The sequence below is a fragment of the Balaenoptera ricei genome, chromosome 6 (genome assembly GCF_028023285.1).
Source record: "Balaenoptera ricei isolate mBalRic1 chromosome 6, mBalRic1.hap2, whole genome shotgun sequence".
Classification (NCBI taxonomy): Eukaryota; Metazoa; Chordata; class Mammalia; order Artiodactyla; family Balaenopteridae; genus Balaenoptera; species Balaenoptera ricei.
In genome coordinates, this window is record NC_082644.1 from 86012281 (window position 1) to 86037402 (window position 25122).

The following is a 25122-nucleotide window of genomic DNA, read 5'->3' on the forward strand; positions in this document are numbered from 1 at the left end:
GCACCACGCCGAAGGGGCGGGGCGCCGCCGCAGAAGGCGGGGCCACGGCTGAAGCCTCGCCGCTCGCTCCCCTCGCGGGAAAGCACTGCGCGTGACTCGCTGCGCGCATCGCAGCAGGAGCGGGGAGGTGGGCGAGCACCCGCTGGCCCCCAGGGGACCGAACTACTGGCCGTCCTGAGGGGCGGCATGAAGGCAATTCAGATCGGACCATCGGCGCCACAGCTGCAGGGGGGACCGGACGTTACCAAGCTGTATGAGAGAAGGGGGGCGCCTGCTGGTCCAGGCTGCAACACGACCCCTGCAGGGCGCGAGACTACGCCGCCGCCTACGCCGTCGGACTAAGCTGAGGCGAGAAACCAGGTAGGACGCCTCTTCGGGATCGGAAGAGGTCCCGGAGACCCACTGCCCTCGCGTTCCAAATGATCCCTTAGGAGAAAAGCCCTCAGTTTGCCCACCTATCCAGCCCTTAGCGCCCCTTCCCTTCCGCCCTTCCCCCTCGTCCCCGCAACCTCACCCTCCGGTCTTCCTCGACCCTCTGGACCGACCTTGTCTTCAGTCCTGTCCTGACCCTTCAGCTCTGCCATCCACCGAACCCTCAAACACCCAGGACCAACCATCGTTTTGGGCGTCACCCCAGATCCACCCCAACCGTCTCCTCAAAGTGTCCCTTCGGAGACACCCCCTCACCTGACTCGCGCCCAGCAGTCATCGTTGTACCCACATCTCCAGTGACGGCTCTGGGGTAGCGCGGCCGCTCAGCACCCAGCCCGGATACTGCGGCGGGGTCCTCCGCACAACCGGGTCCTTTGCGCCCTCCGCCCCTTTGGCCCCTGCTTCCCAACTTGGTGTCTGCCTGAGCCGGGCTGGGATCGCTCTCACATCCAGTTTTACCTTGGGAAAACCTTTGGCCTGGCAGTTTGCCAGTCCCCTGCTACCGCTCTTACCTGCTGCGAAGGGCACCGTGATCCCGTTGCCCAGGGCTGGCTTGGGATTACCAGGCTGGCCCCGAGGACACCAGGGGACTGCCCTGGAGGCAAGGACCATACATTATTGATTTGTATCTCCAGCGCCCAGCACAGTGCTTGGCACATGGTAGCACTCAGTAAATATTTAATGGGTGGGTGAATGAATGAGACCAATGCAGAGGCTGTGAGGCAGAGTGCTTTAGTGGGAAAAATGTCACTAGTTACATGAAGTGGGAAAAAAGGAAGGGCATCTAGGGAATTACTTGTGGTGCTTATGTTGGGAGCATAGAACTGAACATATTCAGTCTCTCCATTCATGCATCTAATGTCATTTACATAGAAGCTTCTATTTATCAGCTGATTTCCCTTTATGTTCTGTTTACAAAAAAAAAAAAAAAAAAAAAAGTCAGGGCCAAGGCTGCAGAAATTTTTATTGGTCAGTGTGCCTCAGAGGCTGCCCAGATAATCTTGAAAGAGCTTTACCCAGGTGACGCCCCTCCTCTTGCCCTAGCGACTGACTTCTCCCTCTAGAGAAGAACTGTGGAGGCTATCCACAGTCTTTAAACCTTACTCAGTGTAGCTGGTCAGCTAGTGCTTCAGGACAGGTTGGAGGAATGACCTCAGTTATTTTACCCTTTTAGCTCCTGGATACCTCCCCTCCCCTTTCCTCCACTGGAGGGGTAGACATCCCAGGCTGGCCTAGTGTGAGAAATATCAAAGATTCCTAAATACTACTGAAGTATGATCAGGCCATATGGGCCATTTATATCTCAGTAGACCAGAATCAGGCAGGGGTTACCGCTATGTGAACAGTGTCAGTAATAAGCAAGAACACAGGCCTTTTAAAGATGGGATTCTCAAAGAACAGAAAGCCTGAAACCTGTTTTTGTTGATTCCTAAGAGGATGACCTGAACAGATTCAGTTTCCTGAAGCTAAGACAGGGTTCGGCGACCTCAGTTTTGGCCCCGGTTCCGTGGGGAAGTAGATGATATTGCTGAGTGATGAAACAATGGCTGGCAAGCTGTGGGAGTTTATAAGCTAAGAAGTAGTTGCCTGACTAATAGTGGCATTATTGTCACTGGGGCTCAGCGTATTAGCAGGTAAAACAGTGACTGGAGTTTCTTAGCAGGCTCCATGGAAATTAAGCAGTGATACGGTTTAGGGGAGTGGGGAGATCCCACCACTGTCTCTGGTGTTCTGCTACCCGTGTCCCTCCTACTGTATGGCTATAGCACACTCACCATCATTGTTTCTTTTCTGCTTTGAGCCAGGTCAAAATCTGATTTCCTCTGATTTTTATGTTAAGTGTCTAAGGTTCCTTTTTGTTAAATGTTTAAGGTTCCTTTTTGAGGCAAGGCCTGCCTAACTGGAAGCTGGGTATTTTCTCCCCCATTTCTAGCTTTGATTTATCCTTCTTTACTTTTTCTTTCTTCCATTCTCTGACTTATCTTTGTAACTTTACAAAGTAAGTCTTGGATCACAGATACTGAAAGCAGGAAAGAGCTCCTGAGCTGAATTAAGCAGGAGCATGGTATCTGGAGACCAGTACTTTTTTTTTTTGTTAACCAATATGTTTTTTTTTTTGTTTTGTTTTGCTTTTTTTCTTTTTTTTTTTTTTTTTTTTTTCACACACACACTGTATTTTATTTTTACAAGAGATAAATCGACTGACACCAAGCATTCTACATGGATGACCACAACAAAAGCAACAATGATTGCAATTACCAAACATGAAACACACTCATACTATGTCATAGTATTGACATTCAGTCCAGTAATCCTCCACTGTAACAGCTCCTTTACTTTGCAGTGAAAATTGATTTGTATATTCTTTGCCTCTGAGTCCTTGTGAACCAATATGTTTTTAATGGGCTTTTCTACTTTTCCCTGTCTAGGATCCCTGTTAAGACCTCAGTAGCCCCAAAACACTCTGGATTGTTTGATTTATTTTTTTTTTCACTTCCAATGCTTCAGAGTGTTGCCAGATAAAATACAGGATGCCAAGTTAAATTTGAATTTCAGATAAACAGCAGGGTGTCCTGTATTTTTATTTGCTAAATCTGGCAACCCTGGTTCATGGGAAGGCTTATGTGTTCTATTTTTCTCTCTGCAACTTCAGGACAATAACTCATCCTTTTCTTCTGTTGCTGATACACAATGACTGAGCACCCTATTAAAAGTCACTTGACTGAGATGGCTCACTGACTGCATGTTAGAATAAGGGCAGGCTCTGTAGAGATAGTCCAGTTGATCAGTGTTGAGGTTACCCAGAAAACACCCATCAAACATTGACATATGATATTGTAATTCCTGTCAAATGAGTCTGTCTTGCAAAATGAGCATATTATTTTGAGTGGCCAGATATAAACATTGCTCTGGATTGACTTCAAGGGATGAGGGTGGGGTGTGGAGTGCATTCTAACGAAAAGCTAACAACTCACAGTAGAACCTCTCTTGTACCACGTTTACTGTTTTTTTTTAAGTTGTGGTAAATATATATAATATAAAATTTACCATTTTTACCATTCTTAAATATACAGTTCAGTGTCATTCAGTACATTCACATTGTTGCCCAGCCATCACCACCATCCATCTCCAGAATTTTTTCATCTTCTCAAACTGAAACTGCATAATCATTAAACAATTAACTCTTCATTTCCTCTTCCCCCAGCGCCTGGCAACCACCATTCTACTTTCTTTCTCCATGAATTTAACTACTCTAGGTACTTCATATAAGTCAAATCATACAATATTTGTCTCTTTGTGACTGGTTTATTTCACTTAACATAATGTCTTCAAGGTTCATCCATGTGATAGCTTGCATCTGAATTTCCTTCCCTTTTAAGACTGAATAAAATTCATTGTATGTATATATCACATTATTTTTATCCACATTCATCGATGGACACTTGGGTTGTTTCCACCTTTTGGCTATTGTGAATAAAACTGCTATGAACATTGGTGTACAAATATGAGTCCCTGTTTTCAATTCCTTTGGATATATACCCAGAAATGGAATTGCTGAATCATATGGTAATTCTGTGTTTAATTTTTTGAGGAACTGCCGTACCGTTTTCCACAGTGGCTGTACTGTTTTACATTTCCACCAACAATGTAAAGCATTCCAGTTTTTCCATAAACTTGCCAACACTTATTTTCTGTTTTGTTTTTAAAATAATAGTCATCCTAATGGGCGTGAAATGGTATCTTGTGGTTTTGATTTGCATTTCTCTAATGGCTAGTGATGTTTAGTATCTTTTCATGTGCTTATTGGCTGTTTTTATATCTTTGGAGAAAAGTCTATTGAAATCCTTTGCCCATTTTTTAATTGGGTTATATGTCTTTCTATTGTTGAATTGTAAGAGTATTTTATATATTCAGGATAGAAGTCCCTTATCAGATATTATGATTTGAAAATATATTCTCCCATTCCATGGGTTGCCTTTTCTCTCTGTTGATAGTATCCTTTGATGCACAAAACGTTTTAAATTTTGATGACATCCAGTTTACCTATTTTTTTCTTTTGTTGCCTGTGCTTTTGGTGTCACAGCCAAGAAATCATTGCCGAATTCAGTGTCATGAAACTTTTCCCCTGTGTTTTCTTCTAAGTTTTTTTAAATAGGTTTATCTTTTATGGTTAGGTTTTGATCTATTTTGAGTTAATTTTTGTATGATATGTAAGATAAGGGCCCAATCTAATTCTTTTGCATGTGGATATCCAGTTTTCCTAACACCATTTGTTGAAGACTGTCCTTTCCCCTTTGAATAGTGTTGGCATTCTTGTCGAGTATCATTTGACCAGATATGCCAGGTTTATTTCTAGGCTCTCTGTTCTCTTTCATTGGTCTGTGTGTCTGTCTTTATGCCAGTACCACACTTTTTTTTTTAATTTATCTTTTATTGAAGTATAGTTGAATTACAATGTTGTGTTAATTACTGCTGTACAGCAAAGTGACTCATTTATACATATACATACATTCTTCTTGATACTCTTTTCCATTATGGTTTATCACAGGATATTGAATATAGTTCCCTGTGCTATACAGTAGGACCTTGTTGTTTATCCATTCTGTATATACCAGTTTGCATCTGCTAACCCCAAACTCCCAGTCCATCCCTCTCCCACCCCCTCCCCCTTGGCAACCACCAGTCTATGCTCTATGCCCCTGATTCTGTTTCTGTTTCATAGATAGTTTCATTTGTGTCATATTTTAGATTCCACACATAAGTGATATCATATGGTATTTGTCTTTCTCTTTCTGACTTACTTCATTTAGTATGATAATCTCTAGTTGCATCCATATGGCTGCAAATGGCATTATTTCATTCTTTTTTATGGCTGAGTAGTATTCCGTTGTATATATGTACCACATCTTCTTTATCCATTCATCTATTGGTGGACATTTAGGTTGTTTCCATGTCTTGGCTATTGTGAATAGTGCTGCTATGAACATAGGGGTGCATGTATCTTTTTGAATTATAGTTTGGTCCAGATGTATGCCCAGTAGTGGCATTGCTGGATCATATGGTAATTCTATTTTTAGTTTTCTGAGGAGCCTCCATACCGTTTTCCACAGTGGCTGCACCAACTTGCATTCCCATTAACAGTGTAGGAGGATTCCCTTTTCTCCACACCCTCTCCAGCATTTGTTATTTGTAGGCTTTTTAATGATGGCCATTCTGACCAGCATGAGGCAGTACCATACTCTTTTGATGACTGTAAGCTGTGTAGTAAAGAAGTATGAGTCCTACAACTGTGTTCTGCTTTTTCAAGACTTTTTTTGATTATTCAGGATCCTTTGCGATTTCGTACAAATTTTAGGATGGATTTTTCTATTTCTGCAAAAAATATCATTAGGATTTTGAAAGGGATTGCATTAAATCTGTGGATTGCTTTGGGTGGTTGACATCCTTTTATTGTTATGGAAAGAACTACCCTCTTAACAAATTTTTAAGTTTACAATATATTATTGACTGTAGGTGCATTGTTTTACAGCAGATCTTTAGAGCTTATTCATCTTGCTTGACTGAACTTTATACCCATTGAACAATAACTCCTCATTTCCCTCTCCCCCAGTCAACCATCATTCAACTCTTTGATTCATGAATTAAACTATTTTAGATTCCTCAGACAAGTGGAATCAGGCAGTATTTGTCATTCTGTGATTAGCCTATTTCACTTAGCATAATGTCCATCCATGTTGTCGAATATTGCAGGTATTGACATTTTAACAATATTAAGTCTTACCATCCATGAACACAGGATATCTTTCCATTTATTTGTATCTTCTTTAATTTCTTCCAGTAACATTTTATAGTTTTCAGTGGTTAAGTTTATTCCCACATATTTTATTCTTTTTGATGTGTTGTAAATGGAATTATTTTCTTAATTTCCTTTTCAGATTGTTCATTATTATTGTCTAGAAACACAACTGATTTTTATATGTTTTATATGTTGACTTCATGTCCTGCAACTTTGCTGTATTCATTTATTAATTCTAACAGTTGGGGGGGTGGATCTTTAGGGTTTTCTACGTATAAGATCATGTCATCTGCCAACAGGAGTGCAGATGCCTTTTATTTCTTTTTCTTGCCTAATTGCTCTGGCTAGGACTTCCAATACTATGTTGAATAGAAGTGGCAAAAGTGAACCATATTTACTCTTAACACACAGTCTTAGGGGTTTGATGATTGGTTTGGTTTGATGATTGAGGATGTAAGTCCATAATAGATGCTGAGAACAAAACTATATTTTAGCATAGTATATTAGTGTTAACAGTGAGTCATCAAGAAAAAGTTAAGTTATAGCCTATACACTGTGATTAAAACAAAAGTGTGTAAGTGAAAGTGTACATTTTAAAAGAGTTTTATCAAAATACCTAAAGTTTAAAAAAAATTAATTTTGATACTTAAAGAAGAAAACTTCTGTTCTCTGGAATTCTTGGTTTAATAAGATAGTCTTTTATCTTCTCCAGGAAATGAGACAGTGAGCTCTGAAATGTCTGCTGTGTTTTTGGCTTCTTGTGTGGTCCTGTGGTTAAGGACAACAAATTGATAACTGGGTGGAGAGGGAAAAAAAGGACCAGCCAACTTCTGGCTAGATTTAGTTATTTTAGGATCCGAAGTTTATACTTAAGTTTATCTTAGGATCCTAAAATCTATATTTAACTTGTTTACCTGTTTTTATACTTTTGTGCTTCCTTTCTTGTATAATTATTTTAAGAAAGAAAATACAGCCTTATATTTAGTGTACTTAGGGAAAAATGGAAAATTATTTTTTATCCATGTTCAGGTAAAGGAAAAAAAAGGAGATCGGCATATTCCTAAAGTCAGTATAGATAAGATTCAGATGACCCCAAGGAAAAAAGCAAAAACTCAAGATGGGAGAGTTGGGGACCTACTGCTGATCCCATTCATCCGAGAGTTGTTTCTCTTACAAAATGTTATTTTCTTATTATCTGAAGGATGTTGTATTCTGTTTATTTAAAGATACAGCCAAACTTTGTTGTCAGACCAACCTATTCCCTGTACGTTCTAGATAGCTAGAGTTTTTCTGTAAGGCTAATCATTTTCTTTTCTTTTTTTATTTTTTATTTTTGATAGTATCTTTTTTTTAATTTAATTTTTTATTTTTGGTTGTGTTGGGTCTTCATTGCTGCACGCAGGCTTTCTCTAGTTGCGGTAAGCGGGGGCTGCTCTTCATTGTGGTGGCTTCTCTTTTTGTGGAGCATGGGCTCTAGGCGCACGGGCTTCAGTAGTTGCAGCACGTGGGCTCAGTAGTTGCGGCTCGCGGGCTCTAGAGCTCAGGCTCAGTAGTTGTGGCACATGGGCTTCGTTGCTCTGCGGCATGTGGGATCTTCCCGGACCAAGGATTGAACCCGTGTCCCCTGCATTGGCAGGCGGATTCTCAACCACTGCGCCACCAGGGAAGTCCCTACATTTCCTTTTAAATATCCTCCAAATCATAGTGATTTAAAGATTTCTGTCTTGCTTATATATTACTGTATAACAAACACCCCAAAGCTTAGTGGCTTAAAACAATGACTGATTATGTCTCACAGTTTTGTGAGTTGGCTAGGTGGTTTTTGCAGTTCCAAGAGATGGGTTCTGGAAATGTTTTAAATAGGAGCATTACTGGAGTGAATTGTCTCCCAAAGTGACTACTTTGAAGGACTTCTGTTACTTGGTGTTACAGAGCTATTCTACTTCTCGAAAATATTATTCTCTTTACTTTATACTTACAGCTATAGTTAACGTCTTAGATAGGGCAGTGTCTATTTCAGTTTATAGGCTGATTTATACAATATGCTTTGCCTCACATCCAACACAGCAACTTGCAACATTATTATTCATCCCTAATGATAGTGGTTGGAGAAAGGAGGCCTGGAAGCAGGACCACCTGCCCATTATGCATTTGTGAGTCCTTTTTGACAGCCAGGTTGTGGTGATAGATAGTTAACAAGGAGCATTGATCTCATGGGGGGAAAAGACAGTTATGGCTTTTTACTGGATTGTGAGAATATGTAGTAGAGAATGGAAAATTTCAAAATGTTTTTTAGAGGGGAGCTCTTTTTTTTTTTTTGAGGGGAGCTCTTTGTTCAAGTATATTCCACAGGAAAGTGGACACAAAAAGGTAAAAGCTGAGCTGTTTTGGTTAAAGGCAAGGGGTTCGGAGAAGTAGAGTCTAACCTTTTCATCTCTCTCTCCCTCCTTTCCTCTCCATCCCCTTCGCTTACCTTTCATTGTCAATGAGGGGGCTCTGTAAAGCACACTTTAAGCCAGTCACCAAAGATGATACATGACTACTGAATTTTCTTTGTTTTTTTTTAAATTAATTAATTTTTTAAAATTAATTTATTTTGGCTGCGCCAGGTCTCATGTGGACTCTTAGTTGCAGCATGCGGACTTCTTAGTTGTGGCATGCACGTGGGATCTAGTTCCCCGACCAGGGATCAAACCCGGACCCCCTGCATTGGGAGAGTGGAGTCTTACCCACTGGACCACCAGGGAAGCATGACTACTGAATTTTGCCTACTGAGTCATGACTCCAAAGTGGAAAGAGGTTGAAAGAAACGGTTGGGTTTGAGATCCCGTCATCTTCAACTGACCACCCACCAGTAACCAATCATGGCTTGAGAGAAATATAACCAAAATATTTACTGCATACATACAGTTCCCAAATTCCTATGTGAAACCCTTAGCCTTAATTTAGTGAGCTGCATAGAACCAGGAATTAATTATAGATTCCTTTTGCCCTTTAATCCTAAGCCCTGTCAACCTTTTTTAGTACAAAGCCAAGAAAATTTTTTCTAGCCATACTTTCTAGTTCATAATAAGAAAAAAAAGGTTTGTTTTTAGAACATTATATAATAATGCATATGCTTTAAAAAATATACATTGAACATTAGGTGGGCTGTGCACCTCTTTCCCTTTGCATACTGTTAGCCTCTTTGCTTAATTTCCTCTAGACAAGTGCTTCTTAAACCTGAGGCTGCAGAAAAATCACCTGGCTCACCCCTGAAATTCTGATTCAGTAAGTCTGGCACTGGTCCCAAGCACTTACCAGTCTAATAAATTCCCAGGAGAAGCTGATTCTACTGGTCCATAGACCACACTTTGAGTAGAACTACTCTTAGACCCAAACTATAATCTCAGCCTCTTCATCAATGGTTCTCAGATTTAATCAACATAAAGGTTTTTGTTTGTTGGTTTTTTTGTTTTTTTGGTTTTGTTTTTGAAAAAAAGAAAAGGAAAATAAAAAGCCCTAGTGCACAAGACCCAAGAATCAAAGGCCAAATAGTGCCACTAAAAGTGTGATTTGGAGAATATCATTTCCGCACTGGGTTTTCTGCCTTTAGAGATTAGGTTTATAAATCTATCACTCATTGAAGATTAAGAGATTGTGCAGAAAAGTCCTAAGGAAATGGTATTAGCTGCTCAGATTTTAACCTATAAAATGTTTAAACTTAACTGTCTTTTTATGGGGAAAGATGAAGTGAAAGATACTATGATATTTTTTCCTTTGAAACAAATATATCGTGTCTATTTTGTTTAAAAATATTTTCTGAGAAAGTGGTTTGTCTCTTTCTCTAATTATAGGTGAAATATAGTCTCACTGTTGAGAATCTAGAAAAATACAGACAAGTATAAAATGAAGACACATCATTGAACAGTTTTTGGAAGTCAAATTTTGAATAGTTAGGTAACAAATCCATTGTTTGACTGTGCCATAATTTACTTAATCCAAATGTTAGACATTTGAGGTTTTTAAAAATAGCTTTCTCTTTTCTAAAAAATGTTCAGATTAATAACTTTATGAAAAAAATCTCTGATAGTTTCCTTAATATGGAATTCTAGAGGTGGAGTTAGAGGATTTGAATGTTTTTAAGACTGGAGATATATATATATATTTTTTTTTACCCCCAACCTCAATATGAAGGTTGTACCTTCATAAATATGCTTATATTGGCAAAGTGTGAAAATGCCTATTTTCCTTTCCTTCCCTTAACTATTATTATTTTGTTTGATAATTGATAAACAAAAGATAGTATTTTAATAGTATTTTAAATCTTACTGTTTGCTCATATCTTGCCCATTTTCCTATTATTTCAAGTGAATAAGGCAGTCACAAAAGGACAAATACTGCATTATTCCACTTACATGAGGAATCTAAAGTAGTCAAAATCAGAGATGCGGGAGTAGAATGGTGGTGGCCAGGAGCTGGAGGAGAGGGAAATGGGGAGATGCTGTTCAACCTGTATAAAGTTTGAATTATGCAAGATGCATAAGTTCTGGAGATCTGCTGTACATTATGCTTATAGTTAGCAATAATGCACTCTATACTTAAAAATTTGTTAAGAGAATAGATCTCATGCTATATGTTCTTACCACAATTTTACAAAAAGATCTTAGGTTTTAGCAATCAATTCACATAAATTCTTTACGTATAAGGATATTGGCATTTTGTTATATTTGTGTCAAATATTTGTCTTTTAATTTTGTTTATGACTTTTGACATCTAGAATTTTACAGTTTCTATATGGTCAAATCTTTAGTTTTCTGTTGTGACTTAGGTACACCTTCTTTCAATAAATACTCTGGGAATCTATGTCCTGAGTCTGAGGCTACTGGGTACAGATTTCTGTGACAAACTGTCTCTCTCTTTTTTTTTCTTCCAGTTTTATTGAGATATAATTGACATATAATATTGTGTAAGTTTAAGATGTACAGTGTGTTGATTTGATACACGCATATGTTGGATAATGACTACCACCATAAGGTAGTTAAATCTCCATCGCTTTACATAATTACCATTTCTTTTTTGTGGTGAGAACATTTAAGATCTACTCTCTTAGCAACTTTCAAATATATAATACAGTATTGTTAACTATAATCATCATGCTATGCATTAGATCCCCAGAATTTATTCATTTTATAGTTGGAAATGTTTACCCTTTGACCAACATTTCCCCCACCCCCCCAGCGCCTGGCAACCATTCTACTCTTTGTTTCTATGAATTTGGCCTTTTAAGATTCTACATATAAGTGATATCATACAGTATTTGTCTTTCTCTTTCTGACTTATTAAACTTAGCGTAATGCCCTCAAGGTCCATCCATATTGTCACAAATGGTAAGATTTCTTTCTTTCTCATGGCTGAATAATATAAAGAACTCTATACATATGGTTCTCTCTGACTGAAATCCTTCCCCTGACCTGCATGCATATTTCTACTCCTCCTTTAAGAATCTACTCATATGACTCCTTTCTGAAACCTTTCCTGATGACCCCCTGCATATTTGGCCTTGTCTGGGGCTCCATTACAGCGGTTAACGCATTATTTACATAGCTGTAAACTCTGTGAGGGCAGGAATAGTCTTTGAATCCAGGGTCTCTGGAAGATCCAGAGAGAGACCTTGATCTCTTCCATTTTTTAAGTTCTTCATGTATTAAAAATGATTGAAATCCAAAGCAGAATTCTAATAATTTTGGTATATTTAAAATATTTACCTTAACAAATTCATTTTGTAATATGAAAATGACTGTATTTAGGACAAACCACACAATCATCTCAGTAGATGCAGAAAGAAAAATTTGACAAGTCCATGATAAAAACACTCAACAAACTAGAAGTAGAACTTCCTCACCCTGGTAAAGGGCATCTATAAAAAACCCCGTAGCTAACATTATACTTAATGGTGAAAGACAACTAAAAGCTTTCCCTCTAAGATCAAGAATAAGAGAAAGTTGGTCATTCTCAACACTTCTATTCACCATTGTACTAGAAGTTCTAGCCAGAGCAAATAGACAAGAAAAAGAAATAAAAGATATTCAGATTGAAAAGGAAGTAGAACTATTTGCAGATAACATGATCTTGTATATAGAAAATGCTAAGGTAGCCACAAAAAAATAAATGAGTTGAAGATTGTAGGATGCAAGATCAATGGATATAGGGTTTCTTTTAGGGGTGATAAAATATTCTGAAATTAGACTGTGGTGATGGTTGCCCAACTCTGTGAATACACTAAAAACCACTGACTTGTACCCTTTAAAAAAGTGAATTTTATAGTATGTGAATTATATGTCAAAAGAGTTGTTTGTTTGTTTTTTAATGACTACATTTATAACTTCATGTGTAAATAAGGATAAAAGGCTAATTTGAAACCCTTTGTGATTGTCAGTCTTGGGCCAAAGATTTTCCTGTCCTTTTTTCCCCAACTTGTGAAAGACTCTATTTTCTGCTCTATATTCCTGGCGTTACCAACCAGGGTTCTTGGCCTCCTTAATCAGTAGATTGATCAGAGTCCAGACAAGAAATTCAGGCAAGGCTTTATTGGGGCCCCTGCTGCAGCAGTGGGCAGTGAGAACAAACAACAGGTCCCCTTGCTTGTTGGCTCCCTGAGAGGGGCGAGCTTGTTCCTTATATGGGGTGGGGGTAGGGGTGTGTCCAGGGGTCGGGCCAGAGGGGTGGCTTAGGTGTTTTGCCCACCCCTTAGGTGGTGGTGTGGGCAGGGGGCGTGCACAGTACCCTGCTTTTGCTCCCCACCCCCTGCTTTTGCTCCAGGCTCTTCAAAAGTGGCAGTTGGGTTTTTTGGTCTCTTTGTATCTTTTGGGTCCAGAATTTACCCTAACTGCAGGCATGCAATTATTTTTAGTCCCAGACAGTTTCTTTGTATTTTGTTGCTGGAGGAGAGGTGTGTCCAGGTGCAAGCACTGCAGCGCTGCAGCAAAGGGTCCCAGGTCCCAGCCTGTCTCCCTGGTGCCCAGCACAATGCCAGACAAATAGTATAAGTTCAATAAATATTTGTAGAATAAATGAATAAATTATGGCAGCTGAACTGACTTTAAGCCTAGTTCAGCAAATCAGCTGCATTTCTGAGGTTTTTTTCTCTATCACCAAGGATCCATGAATTTAGTGACACTCACAGAAATTATAGACTGGCCCCATGATGAGTTTGGTTTTAGCCCTATAGAGCAACTTTTAAAGAAGACAGAATGGTCAGTTATGACTGGTACACTAGATAAAGGCCTTTCCAAAAAAAGATCTATGAACTGAGCTGAACATGAACATAAGTAAGAGTTTTTAAAATTAAGATAAATATACAAAAACAATTAAAAAATTAAACAATAATAACAAAATAAAAGAAATTTAATTCACCTGTAATCCTATCTGCCTATCCTTTCTGTTTACATGCATATATAATTTTGCAGGAATATAACTGTTAGCATTAAAATTATTTTGTATTCTACTTTCTTTTAATTAACCTTGTTTCATAAGCATTTATCCACGTTGCTGTTTAGGCTTTATGGTATATGACTTAGTGTATTCTATTCAGTTGTTGAAATATCCTCACTGGTAGTCCTTTAACCTCCTTAAAACTTCATTGATATTACAATCATTCTTTTAAAAATGTACTCACCTAGTAATGAACCTAACTCTGAATAATAACCCCTCACCTTTTCTTTGTCTGTACCTAAACAGCTAGAGAAAATTGTACAGTCCAGTAGAGTTAGTATCACTTTCATCATCACCAAACTTATGCTGGCCAGCAGTCTTACTATATTTCTGTTACAAGGTTATTCCTCTACTCTTTATAACAAATATTTTATACCTTCACTACCCTCCTCAACCTCTGACCCTCCCATCTTCCTTCCATATACTCTGTGATGACCTTGACTCATATACCTCAAAGAAAAAGGAAGCCATCAAACATGAACTTTCTTACTTCCTACCACCCATCTGCAAATCTGTCTATAGCCATCCTCTCTTCACTAGTTGCAATGGAGGAGTATCTCACCTCTTAACAAAAGCTAATCTCTCCCGGGTGAACTGGATTGCATACCCTCTATTGTTTAGCTGTTTTGAGATGTTTTTATACATCAGAGAGTATTATACCTAAATGATATACTTTGTAAGCTACCCCAAACAAACCTATACTCTGAGTAAAAACACTCTGATTGCTATACAAATGGAACTTCAAGACAATTCCCTGATGCCACCCCACTTCCACGCACCTCTTTGATCTGTTTGCTGATCCTAAGTTCAACCTATATGGAAATCCTTTTTTTTTAATTTATTTTTATTTATTTATTATTTTTGGCTCATTTTGCTGAAGCATATTCCGTAGTAGCTTTCTAAGAAAGGATACATAGTAGGAATATTTTTGAAATGAATGTCTGAAAGTATATATATTTAAACTCTCAGAGTTGATAATTTGGCTGTGCATGAAACCTTAGGCTAGAAATCAATTCCTCTCAGAAATCTGAAAGTACTGCTCCACTGCTTACTAATTAGATTCCATCATTGTTAAGCCGAATGCCATTCTGATTTCTGATATTTGTATGTAAACTTTTTAAATTAATTAATTAATCAATTAATTTATTTTTGGCTGCGTTGGGTCTTCGTTGCTGCCCGTGGACTTTCTCTAGTTGCGGCTAGCGGGGGCTACTCTTCGTTGCGGTGCGCAGGCTTCTCATCTGGTGGCTTCTCTTGTTGTGGAGCACGGGCTCCAGAGCGCGCGGGCTTCAGTAGATGCGGTGCGTGGGCTCAGTAGTTGTGACTCATGGGCTCTAGAGCACAGGCTCAGCAGTTGTGGCTCAGGGGCATAGTTCCTCCCCGGCATGTGGGATCTTCACGGACCAGGGCTCGAACTCGTGTCCCCTGCATTGGCAGGCGTATTCTTAACCACTGCGCCACCAGGGAAGCCCTATATAGAAATTCTTGAGCCACTACTGCTTCTCAGGGATGTTGCTTCATCATTTAATTCCTCTCTTTCTAAACCTTCAACATCAATGGAGGCAAAGTTATAAAAAAATAAAAGAAAGAGTACAAGTGTATTTCCCAGACACAAGTCTGCAAATTGAAAGGGCCCACTGAGTGCCCAGCACAACAAATAAAAATAGCCTACCCCAGTGTACCTCATCATAAAAATCTAGAAAACTAGGGATATAGAGAAATTTTTAATCTGTCCTTTTTTTAAAAGTTTACATACAGGGACTTCCCAACAAGAAAGAAGAAATCATGGGATCTAGAACACAGGGCAACTAACAGAAGAGAGGCAAAGGAAATTCCTAGCATGATGAGAGAGAGAAGTCCAGCATGAAGTGGTCTTGTAAGCCAGAGAGGAGATTCAATTCAGAATGTATCAGAAAAGAAAGTTCCAGAAGGATTATGTTCCAGAAGGATTATGTTCCGGGGGGGCGGGGGGAAGGAACTGTGTTTGACCATATGGAAAGTTAGCTTTAGATTGAGAGCGATTTTTACCATTCCGCTAGAGAATTTGTGAAGATTTAGGGACAAATATATAGAAAACTAAACAAAAGAGAGTCAAGTAATAAAGTTAAATTATAAATTATACAGTAATAATAAGGGTCCACAGACTACCAAGTCATAGCAAACACTGGATATTAATTAAATCAGAAATTGTGGGGACTTCCCTGGTGGTCCAGTGGTTAAGACTCTGTGTTCCCAATGCTGGGGGCCCAGGTTCGATCTCTGGTCAGGGAACTAGATCCCGCGTGCTGCAACAAAGATCAACTAAAAAAGATCCTGCATGCTCCAACTAAAACCCGGCGCAGCCAAATAAATAAATATTAAAATTAAAAAATAAAAAGAAATTGTGAGGAAAGTGGTGGATGTAGGAAGTCAAGAGAATGTTTAAAATCAAGAAATAATTAAATATACATGTGATTTATAAACATGAACATAAATGCCAGATGAGACAGCTAAAAGATTTGAAAGTAGTGGTCTCTGGAGAAGGACACAGAGGTAGAAAGGGGTGGAGCTGGGGACTGCTATTTTCCATCATAAACTTTATACTACAATTTATCTTTGTAACCATGTGCATATACTAATTTGATAAAATCAATATTAATTTAAAAATCCCCTGACACCACATCACCCTCTGGGTATTGACTGTCTCATTTAACAGCCAACCTGCTCAATTTTCCATTCACTTTTGCACCCTCTGCTGTCTAGCTTCATTTCCACTAACCACGCCCCTGAAATTGTTTATGTCAAGATCACCAGTGAATTCCCAGTTGCCAAATAAAATGGATGCTTTCAGCTACGCTCGTTTTCTTTCGGTTTTTCTAAGACACCAACCACTTTCCTGTCTCAGGCCCTTTCACACATGTCATTTCCTCTGCCTGTAATGTTGTCCCCAACTTTTCACCTGTTTAAATTCCCTTCAACTCACCTTTCAAGGCTGAACTTAAACATCAGTTTCCCAGAGAGGCCTTCCCTGACCTCTTAATCAAGCCCTTAGTCAGTCTTAATCAGATCCTCTTAATACTCTGTACTTTATTTTCATGGCATTTGTCACACTTTGTAATTATATTTTTATTTATGTGATTGTTTGTCTGCCTTCCTCCACTAGATTGTAAACTTCATGAGGTTAGGGATAGTATCTATTTTGTTTACCACTTCCTGGCCGATAGGAATCTGCCCAAAGACTGAATTAATAATCCTCGAAAGAGGTGTTGAAGGAGGGCCTAGAATTAGAGCACTGATTGTAAGAATTAGAAGAGAGGATAGACTAGAGAGGCTTTTCTACGGCAGAAGCTATGGGACTTGGATAGGGTCTCCTGGGATACATGTCTGGAAATACTTAGACCCTTTAAGGAGAATCTTGTCAGCCCATGAGTTTATGTAGAGGACTCGCTTTCACTGTCTTCTGCTGACAGGTGAGCAATTCAGGTAGTCATGTACCTGAATTCGCTGTATTCACTGGGTGGGAAATTCTTGATTCACAGATAATTTGCATATTTACTCTAACCTCCTTTCTATGTATTCCCTCGGGATTTTTTTTTGGGGTAATAAATTTATTTATTTATTTATTTATTTTTGGCTGTGTGGGGCCTTCGTCGCTGGGTGCAGGCTTTCTCTAGTTGCGGCGAGCGGGCGCTACTCTTCGTGGCGGTGCGCGGGTGGCTTCATTGCGGTGGCTTCTCTTGTTGCGGAGCAGGGGCTCTAGGTGCGCAGGCTCAGTAGTTGTCGCTCGTGGGCTCTAGAGCGCAGACTCAGTAGTTGTGGCACACAGGCTTCATTGCTCCGTGGCATGTGGGATCTTCCCGGACCAGGGCTCGAACCAGTGTCCCCTGCATTGGCAGGTGGATTCTTAACCAGTGCGCCACCAGTGAAGTCCCGCCCTCAGGATGTTTTCTGGGACAGAGCCACTTTACAACTTTAAGGAGGACAGAGAACAGAGCCATGAGGGTTAAAAAATTTGAGGTGGTGTGCCTGTTGAAAAGAAAAGCTCTGGGTATGACAGTGGCAAGATTCCCTGGTGTGAGTTGGTAAGTTGAACAATAGTGCAGCCTCAAAAAGGCAATAGGAGGGATTTAGGTTCAAAGAAAGAAGAGATTCCTGATTCATGTTCATTATAGTTGCCGTTTACTGAGCCCTCACTAAATACCAATCACTGTTCTAGATGTTTCTATATCTCTTAACTTCCACCAGCACCCTGTGAGAGGAGATATTATTAATCCCCACTGTACAGGTGAAGAAACCCAAGCTGAGGGGAATCAAATAACTTGCCCAGTGCTACAGAATTAGTCCTGAAGATCAGAGTTAAGGGGCTTCCCTGGTGGCGCAGTGGTTGAGAATCTGCCTGCCAATGCAGGGGACACGGGTTCGAGCCCTGGTCTGGGAGGATCCCACATGCCGCGGAACAACTGGGCCCGTGAGCCACAATTACTGAGCCTGCGCGTCTGGAGCCTGTGCTCCGGAACAAGAGAGGCTGCGATAGTAAGAGGCCCGCGCACCGCGATGAAGAGTGGCCCCCGCTTGCCACAACTAGAGAAAGCCCTCGCACAGAAACGAAGACCCAACACAGCCATAAATTAATTAATTAATTAATTAAAATTAAAAAAAAAAAAAGAGCAGAGTTAATATACCAGATTTTTCTTAGCTCCCTTTGTTTTTTTTTTTTTGGCCGCGACCAGGGATCAAACCCGTGTCCCCTGCACTGGAACCTTGAAGTCTTAACCACCGGACCGCCAGGGAAGTCCTTAGCTCCCTTTGTTGGCCAGAAAGAAATAAAAATGCATGGCCTGAAGCTGGAAAGAGCAAATCAGGGTTCAATTTCTTCATTGTAAATGGACAGTAATTTGTTAGTTGAAGTGAGCTCCTATGCCTTTAACAAAAGTGTGTGATGTAAATAGGGACTGAACTCCTGCAGAATGAATAGGCATAAAAATGGGGCTCAACTGAGAGCAAGTTATTGAGATTCTAGTGACTCCTTCAAGGGTCAGAGTTCTCAACCAAAACACAGGTAATTTGGGTTGTCAATTCAGTACAAATTTGTCCCTGATTTAATAAATATGCTAACTGACGTCCCTGGACAGAGATGGCTTTTTGGATTAGCTGTCTTTCCTTTGAATATAGCACATTCCAAAGCCTACTTTATAGTTTGTATGGTCATAGTTATTTAATTATTTGTTAGTCTCCCCAGGTGAACTATAAGCTCCATGAAGGCCAGTCCCAGGTCTGCTTTGTTCACATAGTGCAGTGCCTGGCACTTCATAGGTGCTCAGTTAATGTTTATTGACTGATTCATCTAGTCCTTGGGCAAGACTGGCATCTGAGGTTCTCAGGGCCACAGATTCTTCTATACGTCTGCCCAAAGCAGGGAAGGAAGCCCTCCCAGAGCCTTGTTGTGCTTCTAGGTTGGGCTATTAGATTCCCTAGGTCCTGCCTCCTTTGGGTGGGGCCCCAGAGGCTTGATGCCACTGGGGCTCTGGTTTTGGCAATGGGGCTTGTCTTTGTTCTGAGATATTAACTGTAAATGGATCATGCTATTTCCTGTTCTCAGGAGAACTCAGTGGGGCCACAACTGAGGGACAGTGAGAACACAGAGTTACTGTGTACTCTGCTGGAACCTCCCCATTGCTACCCAGAGATGGCTCCAATATAGGTTAGCCAATCAGGGAATTCCAAACCCTTTTCCTGAACTCTAAACAGCTTGAGGAATCTCTCCAGCTGGAATTGGAAAAGCTCCTAGCCAGGAGAGCCGAGTCTTATGTAACTTTACAGACTGCCCTTTTTTAGGAAAAAACAAACTGTTCCTCAGCTAGTGCTGGATTTTTTGAGACACATCCTGCATTCTTTCCTAGATGCTCAGCAACCCCGTTGGAAGCAGCCAACAGGATAGAGTTGAAGACTGGTGAGGTTCAGCAGGGAGAGATAACGAAAGACGGAGAGAGGATGTCTGTCATTCTGGCTGGAGCGTGCTATTCTGGTTCTCGTGCTGCAGCTCGCACTAGCAGTGAAGGGAGTGCAGTGTTGAGGTGCAGGGAGAGGAGCTGTACCGGGGGATATTTGCCCTGCACATTCCAGAAGCCAACCACTGTACCGCCTTTATCTTCTCAGCACCCCACACCCCAACAGGGAGGACTAGAGCTAAGTGCGTGTAAATATGTCCACAGCTGTAATGAACCAAATTCTGCTCTAGAAAAGGAAATTTTCCCAGTTTACTTTGGTGAAGATTCAGTTCCTCCTTAGTTCAATTCAGTGAACATTTTAAGCCATGTGCCAGGCTCTAGGCTAGGTTAAATGACTGCAGAGATGAACAAGACAGTCTCTATCCTTAACATGCAACCAAGGGGGAAAGAGAAAATGTATATAAACAATTATAATACACTTCCTTGCTTTATAGTCCTGTGTACTTTATGTAATTCTTTTACTCTTAACTCTCTTATAAAGGTAACCGTCAGGTTTATGTCCACCTGTGAACTTACGGGCTTGCTAATTTATGATTTAAAAAAATATAAGAAAATCTCCCCTTTTTAGATGTGACCAGTTATTTTACTAAATTATTCATGAAATGGGCAGGCACAACTCTCAAGAATATTCTTATATTGTTTGTATTTCCATAATTTTCTCAAGCTAATATGCGGCATTCTAGAACTTTGAACGTAACTTGAATCTTTCAAAATAACGAATAGCTTTCTCAATGAATTATGATTTGCCTTAGACATGCCTGTAGCTTTTGCTTCTTCCCTGAAATAAAGTATTAGGCAAACATCTAGCACAGCGGGCTATTATTATTATAAGTATTAGTCTTTATCTATAAGTCATTCATTTCCTTCTAGCCTGTGGTGTGTGGTGAGGTATAACTCCAGTGATTCCTGACCCTTTGCACATTGTTCTTAGGTTGCTTCTATAGTAATTTGATCACTGTTTACAAAGCCTTTACTATTTGTGATAGAGCCTAGATTTACAGCCTTAAGTCTTTGCTCAAAATAAGCTCACCCCACCCTCAGGCCTTGCATCCATGTTTACTATGTCCAAACTCATCTAACTGTTGATAGTTTGCTCGCTCTCCACAACCATACCACATATCGAAGTGGGCGAGATAGGGAAGAGAGAAAGACTTGAGACCTAAGTCAATTCAAGTGTGGGTTTGGAGCCTGGGAGCAGGAGAAAAGGGAAAAAAAAAGAAAGAAAGAAAAAAAAAGGCCTGGTAGAGGCATGGGATAGTATTATGAAGCAAAAATAGAAGGATAAAGGCTGTTTATGGCTTAGTCTGCACTCCAGAATGATAATGCAATAAGCTAAATTCCGCAGATGTTTCTGAAGCCCTTTATATGAAGGGAATTAGCCAGTCTGTCAGCTCCAAATACAAATACAAATAACCTCAGAATTCTTCCTTCACATTCCTCAGTGGCTTCTTAGGGGGGAGCTGCCTCTGAAATATATGCATCAGCCCTGTGGGAAGAGGAAAGAGGATCCCTAGGCAGGCTCAGCAGAGTCAGAATTTTGAGAAATATACTTTGAATAGAGAGGGCTTTAAGGTCTAGAGCAGAGGTCAGCAAATTATGGCCCATGCCAGAGTAACTTTATATGGTTTTTACATTCACACAAGCTGAGAATGGTTTTTACATTTTTAAAGAATTGTTTTAAAAAGCTGGGGTGGGGAAGGGGTGGGGTTGGAATATGTGGCAGAACTTTATTGCCCACAAAGCCTAAGTATTTACTCTCTGGCCCTTTACAGACAGAGTTTGCTGAAAGGAGGGTTTACTGAAAGCTCACCAGAAGCTGCAGGATGTTGCAAAATCTGTTTTGAACCCTAGGGCAGGCACTTGCAGAAAAAGAGGTATCAGCATCAATGAAGAATAGATTTCTATTTCTCCTCTCCAAAAGCTCTGGAGACCTGGCAAACTAACCGATTGCCGGGCCAGAAAGAGTGAAGCCTTGTGTTGGGTTTAGAATACAGTGTTGCCTTTGTTCTAACTGAGCAGTGGAATACATCCTTTCATTAATGCTGCTTTATCAGGGCTTTAGGCTAAATCTAGTTTGAAATACTACTGTTCAGTGCTGTATCAAAGGGATACAAGTCTCAGATCAGTGTCCTGGGCCCAGGTGTAAGGGAGAATTAGGTTTGTAGATGGAGCAAGTGGGTGAGTAGAGGCATTTCTTTTTGTTTGCATTTTTCTACTTTCTCTATTACACATTAGTGGAAATTAATACCTTGTATCTAGATAAACAGATTCCTAACTGTTTCAACCTTTCCTCAAACCAGTGGTGGGGATTATAGGCCTGAAAGAAAGGAACTGTACCTCCAAGCACAGACCAGGTTCACTTCCCAACATGGCCACCGTGACCTAGAAGAAGGAAAATACATAAGGCCAGGGCTCTCTACCTATATGCATGAATGACAGTTGTTATATTTCTAAAATACTTTATCCAAAGAATTTATAGCATTTAAATTTTTTGCTACTTATTTTTTATTGAAGTATAGTTCATTTACAATGTTGAGTTAATTTCTGCTATATAGCAAAGTGATTCAGTTTTTTATATATATATTCAGTTCTCTATATATATTATATATTTTTAATATATTTATGATATATATTTTTTAATATTCTTTTCCATTATGGTTTATCATAGGATATTGAATATAGTTCCCTGTGCTACAAAGTAGAACCTTGTAGTTTATCCATTCCACATATAATAGCTTACATCTGCTAACCCCAACCTCCCACTCCACCCCTCCCCCAATCCTCTCCCCCTTGGCAACCACCAGTCTGTTCTCTATGTGCGTAATTCTGTTTCTGTTTCATAGATAGGTTCATTTGTGTCATATTTTAGATTCCACATATGAGTGATATCATATGATATTTGTCTCTCTTTCTGACTTCACTTAGTATGATCATCTCTAGCTGCATTTTTGCTATTTATTATTCTAATTGTTTGAATATTTTTTTCTTGCCATAACACCAGAAGGTAGATACAATTAGCCCCTTTTCCAAATGGTAAACCTAGAACTTTGAGAGGACAGGTACCCTGCCCCCAGATGACCCAGCAAGTCAGAGAAAAAGCCAAGAATGAAAGCAGTGTTCCTATCCTTGGGCATCCTGCCACTATCCTAGGCATGAGTAGCTTCCAGATGGAGCTAAGATCAAACCCTATATCTCTAGTCATCAAATTTGATTGTTTCTGAGGCTGCATTGTTGTTATGATGACCAGGTAGATAAGCCTTGAATGACAGGAGAAAAAGTACTGAATGAATGGTTCACCAGCCTACCTTCCTGCTCCTCAAGATGTTGATATGTTGTGTCTCTGATGATGGTTATGAGTCAGCCTTAGGCAGGAAGATGATGGAGTCACTGTTATTGTGTGCTTGGCTGCTTGGCTGCTTTCTTTGCACTTCAGCATTCCTACCTGGTACGTGGTACATTTTTGTCATTCCACAGCGGTCTGCTGTGCACATGACCTCTCAGTAGGCCAGTCCCCATCTATTTACATCAGCTATCCAGCTGCCAGCCTCCTCGCATCCCTGTCTGCCTGATGGGACAAGATGAAATCTGTGTTAGGAACTGCCTTTCAGGGACGTGAGTGGGATATCCACGGAGTTCCAGATACTGTGGTCAAAGCGTAAGGTCCCTGGGACCCCAACCTCTAGGCCTTGGGGGAGAAAGAGGCTTTCAGGAAAGATTTTTCTGGGCACTGACTCCTCGCCAGATGAAAGCTGGTTTCTTGGTATTTCTATCCTATTGTGTCATTTCTAGGAAAGAAGCTCTGGCCAAATAAATTTTCAAGGGATTTGATATACCTGCTAAAAATTCTGTGCAAATAAAATAAGGACCAGCCTAACCATCCTTTCTTTCAAATATCCTATAAAACCCTCCCAGGTGGGCTTTTTTCTTTTTCTCACAAGGTCAGCACTCACAGCACTAATCTGGGACTTGTGACTGACAAGGCTGAGCTTCTGGTTAGTTAAGTAACAGTCTTTCCTTGATTTTATCCAAGTCATTTCAGTGCTACCAATGTGCGTGTGTGTGTGTGTGTGTGTGTGTATGTGTGTGCCCACCCTTGTGTGTGTGTGTGTGTGTATGTATGTGTGTGCCCACCTTTGTGTGTGTGTGTGTGTGTGTGTGTGTATGTGCCCGCCCTTCCAAAACAATGTATTAGGTCTCTTGTCCAGGGCCTACTTGACTCAGGAAAATGCCATGAACAACAGCTCTCAATTGAGTTCCACCTGGTTCCGAAGATTTGGAACCAGACAGCTGGACATATGTATGACAGCTCTGTTTGTTCCTTTTTCCCCTTCCCTGTCCCTGTTGATACTAAACTGTTTCAACAAGGCTTGTTTCCTCCAGAATCCAACTTAGCATCCTGGAGAAGCCTAAGGCCACTCCTGTAGCAGGAAGCTGCCCTAGATTTGGGCAGTAACCAGTAGAACTTGATACTGATGCCAGAGTGTAAAAATAAACACCTCCTACAGTGCTGTCTTAATCCACTGGCATCAGAGTTGCTATTATTAACCTATAGGCCTCACAGGCAGCTGTGATGGGCAGACAACAGCCTGGACAGACCTATCCTACCAGCTTGGGATCAGACTGTTTCTTTCCTCCATCTACTGGAATCTGATCTGGGGCCCCTGGAGAAGCACCAGCAGTCTGGGAGCATGCCCCACAACAGGTAGTACTAGAGATGGATTAGTGTCTGTGGTTTGGGAAAGCCTTAGGCTCCTAGGGCCAGCCTGCCCGGCCAGAGTGTAATGGGCACAGGATTACTGATTCAGTCCTAGTGCAGGGGAGGGGAAAAAAGGAACATGACTCTTTCCAGTTCCTTTGGCTCTTTTGAAGAGGTTTTGCCTGCCAGTTCCCTGGACCTGGAGCCTTTAGGTTTTCTGGGAAATTGGGAAAGGAGAGAGGTAAGGACTCCATTGGTCATTGACAAAGATATAATAATAATAGTGACCATAACTGAGCACTTACCTTGTATCAGGCACTTAACGTATAATATCTTATTTCATTCTCCCTCAAGCCTTTGAGGGAAAATATCATGACAGTTTTACAAATGAGGAAGCTAAAGTTTAGTGAAGTTGAATAACTTCCCGAAGTCCACAGCTGGCAAGTAGCGTGTCAGATTTGAATCCAAACCTGTCAACACCAAAATCCATACCCTGAATCATTACAGAACCTAGGCTCCTGAATATTCCAGACCCAGACAAGACTCCAGACACCTGCTTTAAAAATTTTTTGTTTAATATCAGTTTACTCTTACTTTAGTCTTATAACCAAAGCAGATACAGTATCTGGTACAAAGAACTGGTCTTTGCCGCTGACCGCTAGTGAGGCAGTCCCAGTGCTCTTACAAGCACTGTGAGCTGGACTCAGAGACTGTCAGCTGAAGTCTATTGGAAAGTA

At 40.4% G+C, this 25122-nt stretch overlaps 1 protein-coding gene across 5 annotated transcripts in view; it reads left to right on the forward strand.

Moving 5' to 3' along the window:
* The first annotated feature begins 76 nt into the window (after window positions 1–76).
* Window positions 77–25122, forward strand: part of RUSC2 (RUN and SH3 domain containing 2) — a 59250-nt gene continuing 34204 nt past the window's right edge. For 4 of the 5 annotated variants that reach the window (XM_059925008.1, XM_059925009.1, XM_059925011.1 and 1 more), the window contains exon 1: window positions 77–360. The gene's annotated coding sequence lies outside the window, so the exon portion shown is untranslated. Of the gene's footprint in view, window positions 361–24341; window positions 24392–25122 lie in introns of those variants that run through there. The other variant, XM_059925010.1, reaches the window with a different exon arrangement.